The sequence below is a fragment of the Bactrocera latifrons genome, unplaced genomic scaffold (assembly GCF_001853355.1).
Source record: "Bactrocera latifrons isolate USDA-ARS-PBARC rearing strain unplaced genomic scaffold, ASM185335v1 scaffold_103, whole genome shotgun sequence".
In the NCBI taxonomy this organism is placed as follows: Eukaryota; Metazoa; Arthropoda; class Insecta; order Diptera; family Tephritidae; genus Bactrocera; species Bactrocera latifrons.
In genome coordinates, this window is record NW_017534442.1 from 1,035,791 (window position 1) to 1,051,784 (window position 15,994).

The following is a 15,994-nucleotide window of genomic DNA, read 5'->3' on the forward strand; positions in this document are numbered from 1 at the left end:
TTGTGTCCTTGCTGCCATAATTAATTTTAGTATTTTGGTCGTTAACGAAAAAAGCTGCCACACATTGGTACGTCAGAGCGACATAATTGTGCTATTTGTTATTCTATTTGTTGGTGTATTTTGCGAGCCGAAACTGTTGCACCGATATTTGCATTGAAAGGATATTCGTGAGCTTTTTGCCAATAATTCATACGGTAATGAGGACGCGGTGCACGCAGGCATGCACTTTTGTATGTAACAGTTAATCTTCAGCTGCAACATTATAGCAAAATTGAACTATTTTCGTGACAACTTACAATTATCAAATCTATAGCCGTATTTAGGATGAAAATTCTCCTTGTCACTTAGTTTGATTATCTAACTGAACACAAAGATCAATCCTTCACGCAATATAGACCAGAGTTTGGCTTTGAATACGCCAACAACCTGAAAAAAGTCCATATCTTCCTTCTTAGCTTTAGATCTAACTGATCGAGAGAATTAAAAACTACTAATTGTACTCTGAAGTTAGTATATAAAGATTGCCACGATATGTGTAACACCAAGAGGAAACCTCAGAGATCCTATAAAGTACATATGACAGTATGATCAACCTGGGAGAGAAGGGCTCAAGTCACACTAAAAGGGGGGATAAAGTCTTCGCGGCAGGGAATGTTGGTGACATAGCTATTAACGCAGATAAAAAAAAAGATCAATATACATATACGTCTTTACATGTCTAGTACATGTAAACCGGCTACCAGGCCACAAGGACGTCTCAGGAAACAAAATAGCGGAAGAGATTGCCAAAAGTGTCACCGTTTAGCTATCGAACCAATTCAGAAGATACACAAGTCGCCAAAAACTATACATGGCACTTCCGAAAGGCCAAGCTCATATACAAGGGAGTAGAAGGAAAATATCATTATTTTTCTCAGACGGCTTCGAAAGGCTGCTAGGCATCACATGCGAGCCGTACAGGTATAGGTAAATTCTTATACACAGCCGTATTCAAATTCAAACATCGCTGCATAAAGGCAGCTTCTTTTCGTGCTGTCAAAAGCAGGTTTGAAATCGACGAAGAGGTTGTGCATGCCGATTCTCTCTTACGGGTCTTTTCCAACATTTGGCGGATGGTGAATAACTGGTCAGTTCTTGATTTTTCAAGTTCAAAGCTATACTGATAAGGTCCAATCAGTTTGTTGACGGTGATATTTAATTTTGCACTCAATATGCTCGATTTTGAGGAGACTTATTCCAGTTGGCGCAGATTGTGGGGTCTCCCTTTTTGTGGATTGGGCAAAGCACACTTAAATTCCAATCGTCGCGCATGCCTTCGTCCGACCATATTCCACAAAGAATTCGATGCATGCTTCTTATCAGTTCTTCGCCGCCGTGTTTGAATAGCTCGGCCGGCAATCCATCGGCCCCCGCCGCTTTGTTGTTCTTCAGGCGGGTAATTGCTATTCGAACTTCTTCATGGTCTGGTCCATCGTCATCGTTTAGGGAATCGGGTTCGTCTTCTCCTGGCGTTATACTTTCACTGCCATTCAACAGGCTAAAGAAGTGTTCCCTCCATAAAATATAATATTATGCTCTGGGCATCAGTCACTAGATCACCTCTTGATCCTCTTTTGGTAGAACTTTTGAGCATTATCCGCGTCGGGCCGCTCGTCGAGCAAAAACTCGGCCTAGATATCTACAAACTTCGTAGTTCAAGGAACTGGATGTAGTATCAGAAAGTTGAAGTCAACTTCACATCATATTAGTAATGAGTACCCATCTGGTACTATACAGGACCTGTATGTCTTTCTATTGAAAAGAAAAGTTTGATGGTTTCAAAACATCTTCTTAAATTGATTTTATTGTATTTAAGGATATGTATAAAATATTAAGAACCAAAAATCAATGCAAAAAGATTGTACGTTATTCCTCGTTTCGAACGACATCTACATAATGCGGTAGCACATAAGCGGCTCACGTACCATATTATTTTTTTCGTTGCCCTTTACTTAAAAATCATAAGCGGAGAGAAATGATGTTAAGGAATTATATGGGTTTCTTCGAGTAAAAATAGTCTTTTTTCAGCAACTTTTTCTCATATTAAAAATTAAATATTTTATTAGAAGCGATCAGTTAACGGACTCATCAAAAGAAAGTCACAGTGCATGTTGACTAACTGGAGGAGATTATTCATGGCTACATTTAGTCGCAAGTCAAGAAGTTTCGATATAGCATTATTCACAGCTTTCTATATAAAGAAAGAGGATTATGGCTGGTATAAAAACACTTGTTGTCCTCTCTCTTAACCTGAAGTAGAACCAAAACTGCAAAGGAATTTGGATTACTGTATTATTATATCTAACTCTATTTGACTGCTGTTACAAATATCCGTTAGGCAAACAAACTATAAAGAATCGCTGCAATATGTTTCCCTCAAAACTTGTAACAAAAAACCCGTAACCAGTGAAAAAATTGCAAAAGGATAATGTAAAAAATGAAAATGAAGATTAAAGACTGTAGTAAAATCAGTCATAAGGACCAGCAGTACCGAAAATAGTGCAAAGTAACAAGAAACCGGAAGAGCGAAAGAAAGAGGAAGGAAGCTAAAACACATGCTCAAGCACTGCTGATTTTTACACGCTCATAAATTGCAAGCTTGCTGCACGTAGCCGCGCGCCAAGTGCAACGGCAGCAGCGCACAAGATTGCTGCCACGCGTGTGAGATGGTATGATGCTGCGCTGCAGTCCGCGCTTACAGCATAACTAAAAAAAAAATTGTTGCAAATAAATGTATGTATGAACTCGTATAATAATGTAGAAGTTGAATGGTGTGCTGATGAGATTTGAGAATATTAAATATATTTAATATCTGTTTCTCATATAGTACCTATATCACTACTTATTTAATATCTTATGTATTCGCACTCTAAAGGTATCTTTGGCACAATGGTCGGTGAATTCAGCCTCCACGATAAAACATTCTCAAATAGGTTGAAGCTGAATGACCTCGCCGCGTCCCGAAATATGGTTATCTGTAGTACTATGTAGATTCCAGAATAAGAGCATACATCAAGCTACCTGGCTGTTTTCGGATCGAAAAGCCGCCAACCAGAAGTTGTGATAGACGGAAGACACGTCTCCAGTGCTTTAAACGTGCGTACGCTCCGAGGTCACATCGACTCAGACCACTATCTTCTTGCAGCCTCGATATGCACCCGTCTCTGTGCAACAAAAAGCGCATGTCAACCAACACAAGAAAGGTTCGAGCCACTATCTCTGAATTTGGTATCAGCACTAAACTAATATGGCTGTGTACACTTACGTTGAGCAATACTGAAAGCTTTGTCAGGATCGCGAAGAACCTATTCGAGCCGTTCGATACCAAACGAGGTTTCAGACAAGGCGACAACTTATCGCACAACTTCTTCAACTTAATGCTGGAGAAAGTTATTCGAGCTGCTGAAAGTTTAATCGAGCAGGTACAATCTTCTATAAGAGTATACAGATGATATGGATATCATTAGCCTCAACATCCGTGTTGTAGGTTCTGCTTTCTTCGGACTGGATAAGAAAGCGCAACAAATGGGTCCCTTCGAACGAGGGCAACTCTAAATATCTCTAGTGATCAAACAAACAGTCGTCGCACACGCGACTTGCATCCCACGTCATTGTTGACAGTCATAAATTCGAGGGCGTAGATAATTTCGTCTATTTTCGAACCATTTGGAACCAACAACAATGTCAGCCTAGAAAACCAAGGCAAAAGAAATAAGCAAGCAATTGAGAAGTAAAGTCTCTCTCGATGAGCAAAGACCAAACTCTTTGGGCGATGACAACATCTGATAAGCAATGGCGAATATCGCAATCGATGGAGCTGTACGAAATGTACGACGGCATCGGCATAGTTTTGCAGATAAAGAGACAGCGGCTACGCTGCTAGCTCATGTCGTCCGAATGGATGAAAACCCTCCAGCACCGAAAGTATTCGACGAATACGTCTGCCGGGGTAAGCAGAGGAAGGGGGGAAGTGCAGGTTACTTCGTTGGAAAACGCAGCTGGACAAGGACCTGGAAGGAAAAGAAAAGGAAGAACGGCTGGCGCGCTGTTGTTAGCTCGTCTATAACCGATATATAAATGTCAAAACCACATCTAAACTTTGTTGGCTAGTTTGACAGATATATCTTTAGGAAGTGCTGTTCCTTTAATAAGAGAAGTTTCGAGAATAACCCAGGTTTTAAGTTAGATGTCGATGTATATTTAGATATCGAACTAAAGTGATATCGATCACGCAGTGAATTTTGTGTGATTTGATAACAGAAGCGATATTTCTTTAGAACTTTCTATAGTCACTTTGTACATATTGAAAGCTAGTGGGGGAAGGGAATAAAAAATGTTAAAGCCGCGATTACCAGCAGCAGAAAAAATTAGTAAACACGCCTCACTTTGTATTGGACTTCCGCTCCCACTGCGCACTCACACAAGTGCCACACTCGCACTCGCGCATACAAACCTTTAAGTGTGTGTGTGTGTGTGTGTGATTGTATGTGCATTTACCTGGTTTTTGCGCACTTCCGTTTCTTGGCGCGCTGTTTTCTGCTATCAATTGCTTTGGGCGCACATTAGCGGAAGGGCAAAAGAAATCGAGCTGCGGAAATAGTCGTGGAAGCATAATAAAAATCAGAGCTAAATAAAAAGGAAAATAAATATTGAAAACGAAAGGCGAAGCGAAAACATTACAGTTGAGCGTGGTAACAAAAAATATGTGGACGCATGCGGAGCGGAAGGGGTGGTCGGAGCTGACAGCAGAACAGCGCGACGGCAGCGCCGTTGCTGCGCTACTGGCGACGCCACCGCGTATGCCGTTAACAAGTGGGTTAAGGGATAATGTTTTGTGCGCCAAACCGTTATGCTTGCGTCGCAACTCCTCGTCGTGCATATGTATGTGTGTATATTTTTTCTTCGCGTCTCCTTTAACACACTTTTGCGCCATTTTATTTTTTCCTCACTGTAATATATTTTTTTTCGATTACAACAATTTCCTTTTTTCGAACGTCGCCGTTTTTATTGCGGCCAAATTCATTGGCAACAATATGTGCAAGCGTATGTATGTCTGTCTGTCTGTCTGTCGGTGTATGTATGTATGTTTTAGGTATTTATTTGAGTTTGTGGCGTGTGTTGCACGTGTATTTGTGTTGATAGCTCAAGTGTTGTTTCCATTTCTTCTATATGCTCTGGCTCAATGCGCTTATCGGTGTGTTTGCAGCGTAGCGCGACGTCCTTGACGCGACTTTTGTTGCTTGCCACTTGCCACTCACCCATTAAACGTGCAACAGCACTGCACTTGCTGGCACAACACACTGCCACTTACGCGTGCAACCTCAACCTTTGCACCATTCTCTGCGCTATTTCGCTGTTGCCGCTCTTCTCCTCACATTCATGTTGCAATTTTTTATATGCACTTCGATATTTATTTCTTCCCACAGTCAGTTCCTGCAACCACCGCTTCGTTGGTTGTTGGCATGTGGCAGCGTGCTAAGCATCTATATAGTATACCAGTATGTCTGTTGCATGCTTGTGGCTGTGTGTGTAAATACATTTATACTTTCATTCATGCATTTCTTTTCCTTTGCTGTCATGCCACATCCTTAGAAAGAAAGTACGCGGTCGCTTTGCGATTTCCTTCAATTGCCACACGGCATGTGGCGGTGTTGGACGTGTGTGGCGCATTTTCTTGCGCGCTTACTGCAGAAAATGAGTTCTCATTTAATAACATGCATACATACACGCCTATATGTATGTAGTGTTGCATGAAATTTGTGGCAGTGATAAGAAAGTGCGAGCTGAAAGTTGCGTTTACGCATAGTGTTGTTGTATGTTCAAGTGTCGTTGCGTGGAAAGTGGAAAGCGGGTGACGCGGCAGGGGTTGTAATGATTAGCAAGTAGCAGCTACGCGCAAATGGCTGGCATAAATCGGAAATGCCGTATACACGATGTGAAAAGTGAAATCTGCTGATCGCAGAAGAAAGATTGTGAAGCTATATATATATGTACATATACATACGTGTATATGAGTTCTCAGTTATTAAAGGAAATATGTTTTGGTTTTGTTTTTCTACTGCATGTTTTTGTGAAATGCGATTGTGAATGCGAAATACGAACTGATGAGATGACCTTACGTTGCACTTTTTAATAAGAGGGGGAGAGAGAAAAAGATACAGATATATTTCCGAAAAAAATCTTCGACTGATTGCGTCTTCAAAATTCAATAGCTGAAGAAACACAAGAAAACTATTGATTTCAATATATAAAAATCTAGTACGCGGTGAATATTCGTTGGATCATTCTGAAACTGGTTTCGTGTCAGCGATTTTTACGGTGTAATTTTTAGGGATTCTACAAGTTTTTTCGTCAGTTTCTGAGTTATCCGTATGAAATTTTCATATTCTGTTGATCATTTGACTGAGTCGGCCAGATCGGACAACTGCATCATACATATATCTCTCACATAACCGATTTTTCAGTTTTTTTTCAACTTCAACTTAGACAAATTGTGCAGAATGACCCACAGAACATTTCCCGAATACTTAATTTCATAAAAACAAAGTCGATCTGCTCTAATGTACTTAGAGATCGCAGTGAGAATTGTTCAAAATGTCAACTTTAAAGAGTTAAAAGACATTTCTTTTAATCGAAAAATTACTTAGTGATAACACTTTCTAATATTGTGGTCTGCAAAGTGTCGAAAAGTTCTAAATTTTCATAAAATTATTAAATGCATATAATTACACCATAAAATTTTGGAATTATCCAGGAAAAATTTTAGGGGTTATTTAAATTTTTGTTTTAAATAATAACATAATATTTTAAAGTGACGTAATATTTTGACAAAAAATAATAAGATTTTTAGTTTTAATTGTTTTTATGTTATTAATATTTTTTTTTTCTGGAAAATAATATATTTATTTTTGGAAATTATGCCAAAGAGTAGTGAGTGAAATACAAATAACAATAATAGAAAAACCTAATTTGAAACAAAAATTTTAAATCCTTCAAAAATAGTTAAAAATGCAGTTAATATAAAATAAATATATTTGAATAAAAAATATATACGTTTGCAATTTTGTATGTATGTATTTGTGTTTGAGCATATGAATAAATCAACAACAGCGAGCACAGCAACACAATCGCAAGCATTTACTTCTTTCCGTGCACACCATATATACACACACATATGCACATGCATACGTATGAAGTATGTGCATTACAACAACAACGCTGCGTCAAGCTTTGCAAAAACCCAATAAAGAATTTATGTTGAAAAAGTGTTCGAAATAAAGCAAGCAATACGAGTGCAGTAGAATAATAAAATAACAACAATAACAATAAAATGTCAGCAAAAATACAACGCCCTTACATATCGCAGCTAACGGATGCATCTTGTGTAGCACGTTTGTCAATGCATAGCGTGTGCGCCCTTGGCTGTTACCATTTCTGTTGTCACTGACGATGCAGTGGTCTGCAGCATATGAAAAAAATAACACACACTTACAAATAAACCTACTTGTTATACATATGTATATATATATACTAGTATGTACATTTGTACATAAATAACTAAAATACAAATATAAATATTATACAAACAAATGCACGACTCCCCTCCATAAGCTAATGCTTCTAACACAACATATGTACATATGTATGGGAGAAAAAGTTGGCCCAGCGAGTAAAGTCAAAGGATAGAATATTATCCTTTAAAAAAAAAATTAGAAAAAGAAGTTAACTTTCGTTGCATTGAAGCTTAACAATTAAGAAAAGTTCCCGTACAAGAACTTTATTTTTATCGGTCAGATTGTATGACGGCTATATGTCATGATGGTCCGATTTAGGAGATAAGTTCGGTAATGATACTACCGCCTTTGACAAAAATGCATGCTATATTTCGTAAATATGTCTTCCCAATTAAAAAAAGTAGTTCTCATATAAGAAGAGGACTTCGATCCTGGGTTGATATCGGCGGTTCCGACAAAGAGCTTCTAGGGGATAAAAATACCTGTGTCCAATTTTAAACTTTAACTCAAAACCTGCAGGACTACTTCACCTTTAACCCCACGGATTTATAGACATATAGACGAACATGGCTAAATCGATTCAGCTCGTCTCGCTGATCATTCAGATATATTTTGAGGGGTATACGACATTTCCTTTTGGGTGTTAGAAACTTCATGGCAAGGTTAATATAACCTGTTCGGGCTATAAAGAGAATATTAACAAATTTATATTTTTGTACAGCAAACTGTCTCTTGAAGGACATTAACCGAGCAATTCTCTTCTTCTCAGAGCGGAAAAAAAGCTTCAGAGAGCTTTTATGTGCGCCTTTAGTATTTGTGTCTGAAGTTCAGAAATCCCATATTCCTCAGTGGATCATTCGCTGGTCTGGATAATTCTCTTCTTCTCAGAGTGGAAAAAACGCTTCAGAGAGCTTTTATGTGCGCTTTTAGCGGTTGTGTCTAAAGTTAAAATTTTCCAGTGGATCATTCTCTGGTTGCTTTAGCTTTATTGGCTTTCCGTTGCCAACTTGAGAAAGCTTTAGTCGATTCTTATTTCCGAAACTACTCGAAAAATAATATATTGCAAGGCTTATTTTCAAAACAGTTAAATTAATTTTTGTTATTTGCAATCACTTTTTCTACAATCAATTTTGGTTGATTGTGGTTGAGTGATAATATGATTAAGCTTTATTAAATATCACTGATATTAAGCTTTAATAGAGCTTTGATAAATAGCTTTGATATTAAGCTTTAATTACGTTTTAATAAATATCTTTTGATATGAAGCTTTAATAGAGCTTTCAAGTACAGATTTGATAGAATTCAGTGGAAGTTCAATTAACCTACAGAAAAAACTGTCTAGTTTTAGGCGATTAAGTTCATTTATAAATTTTTATCACGCTTATTTTTCGCTCACACAACTTTCGGCAGTGAATTTCTACTTTGTAACTTAGTATGATTAATGTAAAAAATAATCTCAAATTATGTCATTATTATGCCTCTCTGCTAATAGTTCTTCTCACTGACTTCGAGAAAGGAGAGAAAGCTTTTATATTTTTCCAGAATGCTTTCACTCATTTTCAATCAACCACAAAGCACAGCTGTGGAATTTGTATTGAGACAAGCTTCAAAAGCATTATTTCATAAAATGTAGCATAGTTTTAGGCAATACATTTCTTTTGGCCATATATTAAGCAGAAAACTGTAAGTAGATATTAAGAATATATTAGGTGTATGTATGTATATAATAAATCATCTGTAAATATGTTGCCATTACTAGTGTAAAATTGTTGGCTTTGTTGTAGCTTGTAGTATGCGCTAGGGCGCCACTTTCTTCGGGATCGAAGCTGCTATGGGTGGTAGTAGCACCGATCTATGCACATGTATAAGCCAGTGTGTAGCGTCTTTAAGAATATTGCAACGTCTTAAGGAAACGCGAATACAAAACAGAAAAAAAATCTACGAAATGCGCACACGAGCGCTTAAAGACGCTGCAGCATATACGAAAATATTCTATATACTGTACATATGTGTACACAACAGCGCTTATGGCAGCAACTTAGACGGGGAAACAGAGGTAAAACATAATACACACAGACGGATAGACCCATACATACATACATATGTACAGTGCATGAGCGCGAAAAAATGTAAGTAAGAAAGGCGCTGAAGGAAGAGTCTGAAAACGCGAGGGAAAAAATAAGCTTTTGCGCTAAAAGATTGAAAGGAGAAAAACAGGTATGGGTGTGAGTGTGTAGCGGGAATGTGGGTACAGTGGAAGCGGGCAGCAAAAAAGCGCGCGCGCACACACACAAGCGGACAAACACATGAGCAGTGGCGTTTGATATAAAAAAGTGGCCAAGCAAAATGGTTGTGTGCAGCGCAAAGAAAATCAATCTACTCGCTTGACGGCGCTCCTCAGCTCCTGCCGCTGCGGCAACGCCTGCGATTATCCTGGCAGCGACGGCGGCAAACAGACAAGCAGACAATTGCGGCAACATGTTTAGCTGTGCATATGTTTGTATGTACATATGTACTTATAAATGTTTTTTTTTTCTTCTTCTGCGCCACATATTTTTTCCATTTTATACTGCATTTTTTCACTGCGCATTTTATTACTTTGCTTTACTTTTGTTGTTGTTGTTGTTGTTACTACTGTCGCTACGCTTTTTTTGCACGCCACCGTTTTTGTTCGCCAGCGTTACAGCTGCTGAATTTCCTGCACTTGTCGTGCGCTCCTTGCCGCGCCGCCACTTCACAGCCGCTTGCTGGCGTTGTAGCGTTGTAGCGTTGGCGCTTTTTATCTTAGAAGAAAATGCTGCACTGCAGCATGAAGCGCTAAGAAAAAACACTACAACAACAACAACGAGTGCAATTGTAAAATATGTACTTATACTATGTATGGGAAGGAGTGAAATGTGCAAACAAAAACAATTTCAAAGCAACGGCAAGTGAAATAAAAAGCGGGCAGATTATGAACAAAAAGGATATGGGGAAGCGAAAAGCAGTTGGAGCATTGGCACAATGCGGAGAAGAAAAAAATGAGCAACAAAATGGAGCAGCAGGCACACACACACACAAAATGGAATAATAATAAAAGCGTGAAAAAATAAGCAGAAACAACAGCAAAAACACATACTCAAATATAGCGACAATAATAATGCACCGCTGCTGTCAGCGAAGCGCGCAGCGGCCATTCTCATTGCTGGCACTGCCGTGGCAGCCGCTGCCGCTGATGTCCTTACACCAGTCGGCAGAGGCAGGAGCTGAACAGCGAAACGTTGAAACGGTGAAACGGCAAAAGAGCTCAACGGTTCGGTTTCTCATATGGCAGAGAAGCGTTGTGGCGGTCGTACGTGCATGCCACAAACGTGGCACAAGCGACAGGCACTGCACTGCAGTGCAGCAGTCCCGGTATCAGCAACAATTGGCAAATATAACAAAATGCAGTGGCGAAGGCTGTCAGCTTAATAACAATTAAAACATTTGTGTTGAAAAAATTGTTCAAAATGTAATTCAGAAACAATCAAATGTGCGTGTGTGTCAAAGTGTTTATCTTGTCTCGTGTGGCATGCACCGTTATCACTTGTACATATATGTATATATTTCATCTGCAGTTTGGTTAGCACTTTACTGTTATTAATTTACGAACGGCTAGCCGTACGCGCCGTTTGTTGCGCTTGCACCGCGCGTCTCTGCGCCATCGAGTGCCGCAGCGTCGCAGATGAATGTAAACAAAGTGCGTGCTCGTGATGCGTAACTGTGTTGGTGTTGGTGTTAGTGCGGGAAAGTGTGACTTGTCTGCTTACTGGTGTGGCAAGTATCCGAGAGTGAAAGTGCAACTCAAAGTTTGCAGTGAAAGAACAAAATGTGGCAGGCGGCATATTGCAGTTGTGCGTGCAGCAGAGTACATACGGCAGAAGCAGCACGTGTGTTCGGCAATATTCGAATGTTGAAAAAATTGATGTCGAACAGGTTACAAAAGAGAAACGGTGATAAAACGGTGATAATGAAATAACGCATGCCTCTTTGGAATTTCGTTATTAATTAATATGCGGTGCATTCTAAAGCCAACGGGACTTTTGGTTGAAACAAATATTTTTAGTTTTGAAAAAAAAAACTGATTTCAATGTCGGATTTTAATTTTTTGAAGGTTTCGTGTTTTTTGACTTTCTCTCTCCTTCAACGAAACTCGTATTTTGAATTGAGTTGTGGCTGTAGACGAAGCATTTGATCGACGCAAAAGATTCTTTACAAGAATTTGATTTGGGTCGGTCCGTTTTATAGCAGCTTTAAGCCATAATGATCCCAAGGACTATTTAGCCTCTTGGGAACCAAAGCACGTGTCCAAAAAAAAAAAAAAAAAAAAAAACTGGGAGACTAGTTCGGGTATAAATAGACTTAGACTAAATGAATAAATTAAATTAAGTAAAAAATTGCTTCACTAATTTCTGAACAAGTGCGTTTAATGCTCCGCAATGTACTTCTAAACCATTTCATGCACGAAACCATTTCAACTTCGCCATTTGTTCTGCTCCTTCTCTGAAAAATTGGCACTTTTCTCAATCAGAGCTTCAAATCTAATGCAATAAATACACCAACATTCCAATCGGGCTCGGTTGTGTGTGCTTTCTGCGTATAATTTGCGCTCTCTTCGTTGCTCACTTCAATGGTGTGTAGCGGCATTGTTTATTTGCTCTATTCTCTCTATCCAAATTCAGTAAATATGTGCGTCGTCTTCCAGCCTGTTGTTGAGCAAGGTCAGTTCGCCTGTACGCACCTCCAGATGTATGTATGGTGGATGAGTGATAATTTCACGTAATACAATTATATACGCGTATATACATACATAAATGCTGATGACTATTATGCATGGCGTCACTAATGTTGCGTATACGCCGTGTAGGTGCATGCGAAGTTTGGAGGAAGATTTTTTATGCGCAACGAGGGTCGTGTTTGTTTGCATATTTTTGTGCGTGTATTTGAAGATTCTGTTGTGATATATAATAACACAGAGAGAACAAGAAGGTATTGAATATTTTCAAAATGATTAGCTATAACAAATCGAGGGAAATTATTACTTCAAAATCAGTTAAAATTAATATAACGTCACTTAAGGTGCAAAATAACGTAAGAACACTTTTCACAAGTTATATAAAGATATAATTAAAAACAGTCACAAGCAAAATTTGAATTTTGTTTTGATTAATTTTTTCTTAATAATTAAAGCTGACATCCAATCATTTTATTGAGTTCTATCTTTGCGTTTTTCCATATTATTACGATTTCTTCACTTTTGGTCATCTGAAAACAATTTAAGGATAATTTATGAATGTCTTTTAGCATTAAAAAAAAACTGTAGTTGTTAAGGAATTCAACTTTTTTTATTTAATGAGAATTACAATCAATATAAATAAGTTCTTTTGCAGAAACAAATTCGATGAACCCAATTTTCGAGGGCTTTTTCCAATTAATCAAGTCTTATATCATAAATAGCACGTTCTAATGCTCGAAGAGAGTCTGATTTATAACTACAAACCAAAAACTTCAAATAATCGTACAAGAAGTGATCTAATGAAATTACAAACCAACTTCTTGGAGACCATTAAATGTCAAAATTTCTTGAAATAATCGAATCTCTGAACGTTTTTTCGCAAAAATTCGATTTTTGCTCGTGCTGTGTGGCACGTAGCCTCGACTTGTTGAAAATAGATGTGGGCAAGATCAACTTCTTCCAATTGCGGCCATAAAAAGTTGGTTCTCATCGATCTATACCATTGATACTAACAGTGTCAATAGCTTCATTTCGAAAGAAGTGCGGACCGATGATTTCACCACACCAAAAACCAAACCAAGCTGCCAATTTAGGGGAATGTAATGGTTGTTCATAAAAAATTTGTGGATTTTCTGCGCAGCAGAATCGACAGTTTTGTTTATTTACTGCACGACTTAGATGAAAGTGATCCTCGTCAAAGAATATGATTTTATTAACAAAAAGCGTTATCGTTTTCAAGTTCTTCCACGGCAAAATCAGCAAATTCACGAAGTCCAAACGCTTCAATTATTGAGAGAGAACAATTTTATTCGGATGCAAACCCAAATCCTTTCTCAATATCCGCCAGGTTGCGGTTTGAGACAGTCCAATTCTTGAGCTTGAGCTTCTTGGAATTGATAAACTGCGGTCCTCAGAAACCACTGCCAGAATGACAGCAATTTTTTCATTACTTTGGGCGATTCTTTGTCTTATTGAAAAACCCGTTACCCCGGTGGTGTTTCAACCATTCGGACTACATGGCCTAGTCAGCGACTACGAGAACCTAATCCCGGAAGGAAATGGATTAGATAAGTTGTGATCGACGTCATCCAACGATAGGCCTACGAAACGTGCTGCTTCGACGGGATCAGACCAGCGGGAAAAGAGTGTCAGATGAGTTGGGTATGCTAGACATGCAAAGAAGTAGCTAGTGTCATGCGGAGACTCATTGCACGCTGGACTTATATTAGATATGTATGTCAGAGTCTATTCTGGATAAGTAGGAGTTTTATCTGTTACAGTACCCATCCACCTGTACGGGGGACCCCCCTTGGGTTGGGGGGGAACCGAATATACCCGTGGTAAGGCATGCCTGTCGTAGGAGGCGACTAAAATCCAAATGCACTATGTCTGACATTTCAGGTCTTTGTTTAAATGTCATCATGGTCTAAAGTCAGAGTAAGTGCTATAATATTAGCTTGAAATGATATTATAGTTTTTATATTAATTCCTAAAATAAATTCATTTGTTGTTCAAGCAACAAATGTCACCACCCACCCTAACCAATTGGAACCAAAGTATGAGTGTATGTGGCGGCACGCATGCTTTGGTTCTCCAGAGTATGGTGCAGGTGCACGCACTCATGCTTTGGCGCGCTGATCAACACATTGTTTTGATCTATGTGCTTCTAGCAATAGAAAGCACCGTGGCGTTAGGCCTTCGCAGGCAGGAACTCACGTTAAACTACAACTTACTCTGTTACAGTACCCAGAACGAAGCTGCGCAAGGGTCACTCTTGTTTCTCGCGACAACTCGAGCTCTTCGTCTGCAATAAGAGGTGGTGTGATTCCAAGTACGTTATTCACTGAGAAAGGTGTCTGTGAAGATGTTAATGGCTCCGCTGTAAATGGCGGTCAGTGATTGCAAAGAACCATAAACCTTCCGCAGAAATTTCCCTCGAAAACTCGTAACCTCGACTCATTAGATGTTATCTTCTTCTTTGAAAGAACAAACATTAACTGCATAAAATTAGAACTAGACAATTTAGGCATATGTTTCGAGCAAGTGTGTAACTGGTATATTTTTTACCGATTCGTTAGAATAATAGTAACTAGTTATTGACTAGTTGAGCTGCAAATTCATTCCAATTCTAAAGCATATCGTACCCTGTTGGCTTCACTGCAGGGTAGCCACGTGTTGTTAAGCGTACACACGTAACTGTAAGTGAGCGCATATGAGGCGGTTGTTAGCTTAACTCGATATTCGCGTACATTATATTCTAATGCCATCCACACATCTTCATGTACACCTATATACACATGCATATGTGTAAAATATCGCACTCGTATGTTCCATTCACAACTTCGATTCTAAACGTTTCTAGTATTTCTGAATGAAAGCATTTTTTATTTCGCCTGACTTCACTATTTTATGTATTCTTTACTTATTTCAATTCTAAACGCGTAGAAATTCTATGTAAATCGATTAAAATATTTTTTTTTACAATTTTCTAAACACACCCGCCTACCGGCGCGTACAGCGCAATAAAAGAAATAATAAACCGAGCAGACATGCAACATCTCTAAAACAAAAGTCGACAAAAAGTCGGGGAATCCGAGGCAAAATGTAACGTAAAAAAGACTCAACGAAAACGAAAGTTCCTAAAACGTGATATAGTTGCGTAGAAAAAATATATATTAGAGTTTAAATAAAATATAAAAATACGAAATAAACAACAAAAACAAAAGCAAATCGACTCAAACAAAGCAACGAGAGCAGGCGTGGAAAAGGAGGCAACCAGAAATTTAGAAAAAATGCAGTGTGAGCAAATGGAGGGGGCGGACAACAGCGCAGTGCCAACAGAAAATACAGCAACAAATATTGAATTGGTTAAAAAATCCAATGAAAACGTGCGCCATTGAAATGGGAAAATTTCAAAATAATAAAAACGTTGTTTTGAAAAAAGAAGCAGAAACACAAAACAACCAGGATTTTTAGTGAAACAGAATAAAAAATATTTTGTGCAGATATTCATATAGAAAATAAGTAAGTAAACTATTTGCAAAAAGTAGACACTATTCGTGCCGGCTGCCGTGAGAAGTATTTATTTGAAAACCAAAAGTTCCTAAACGAAAGTGCAAACAAATAAGCGAATGTGCTCATAAAACTAGTGTAAAGTAAGAAAAAGTAAGTTATAAAAAAAAATATA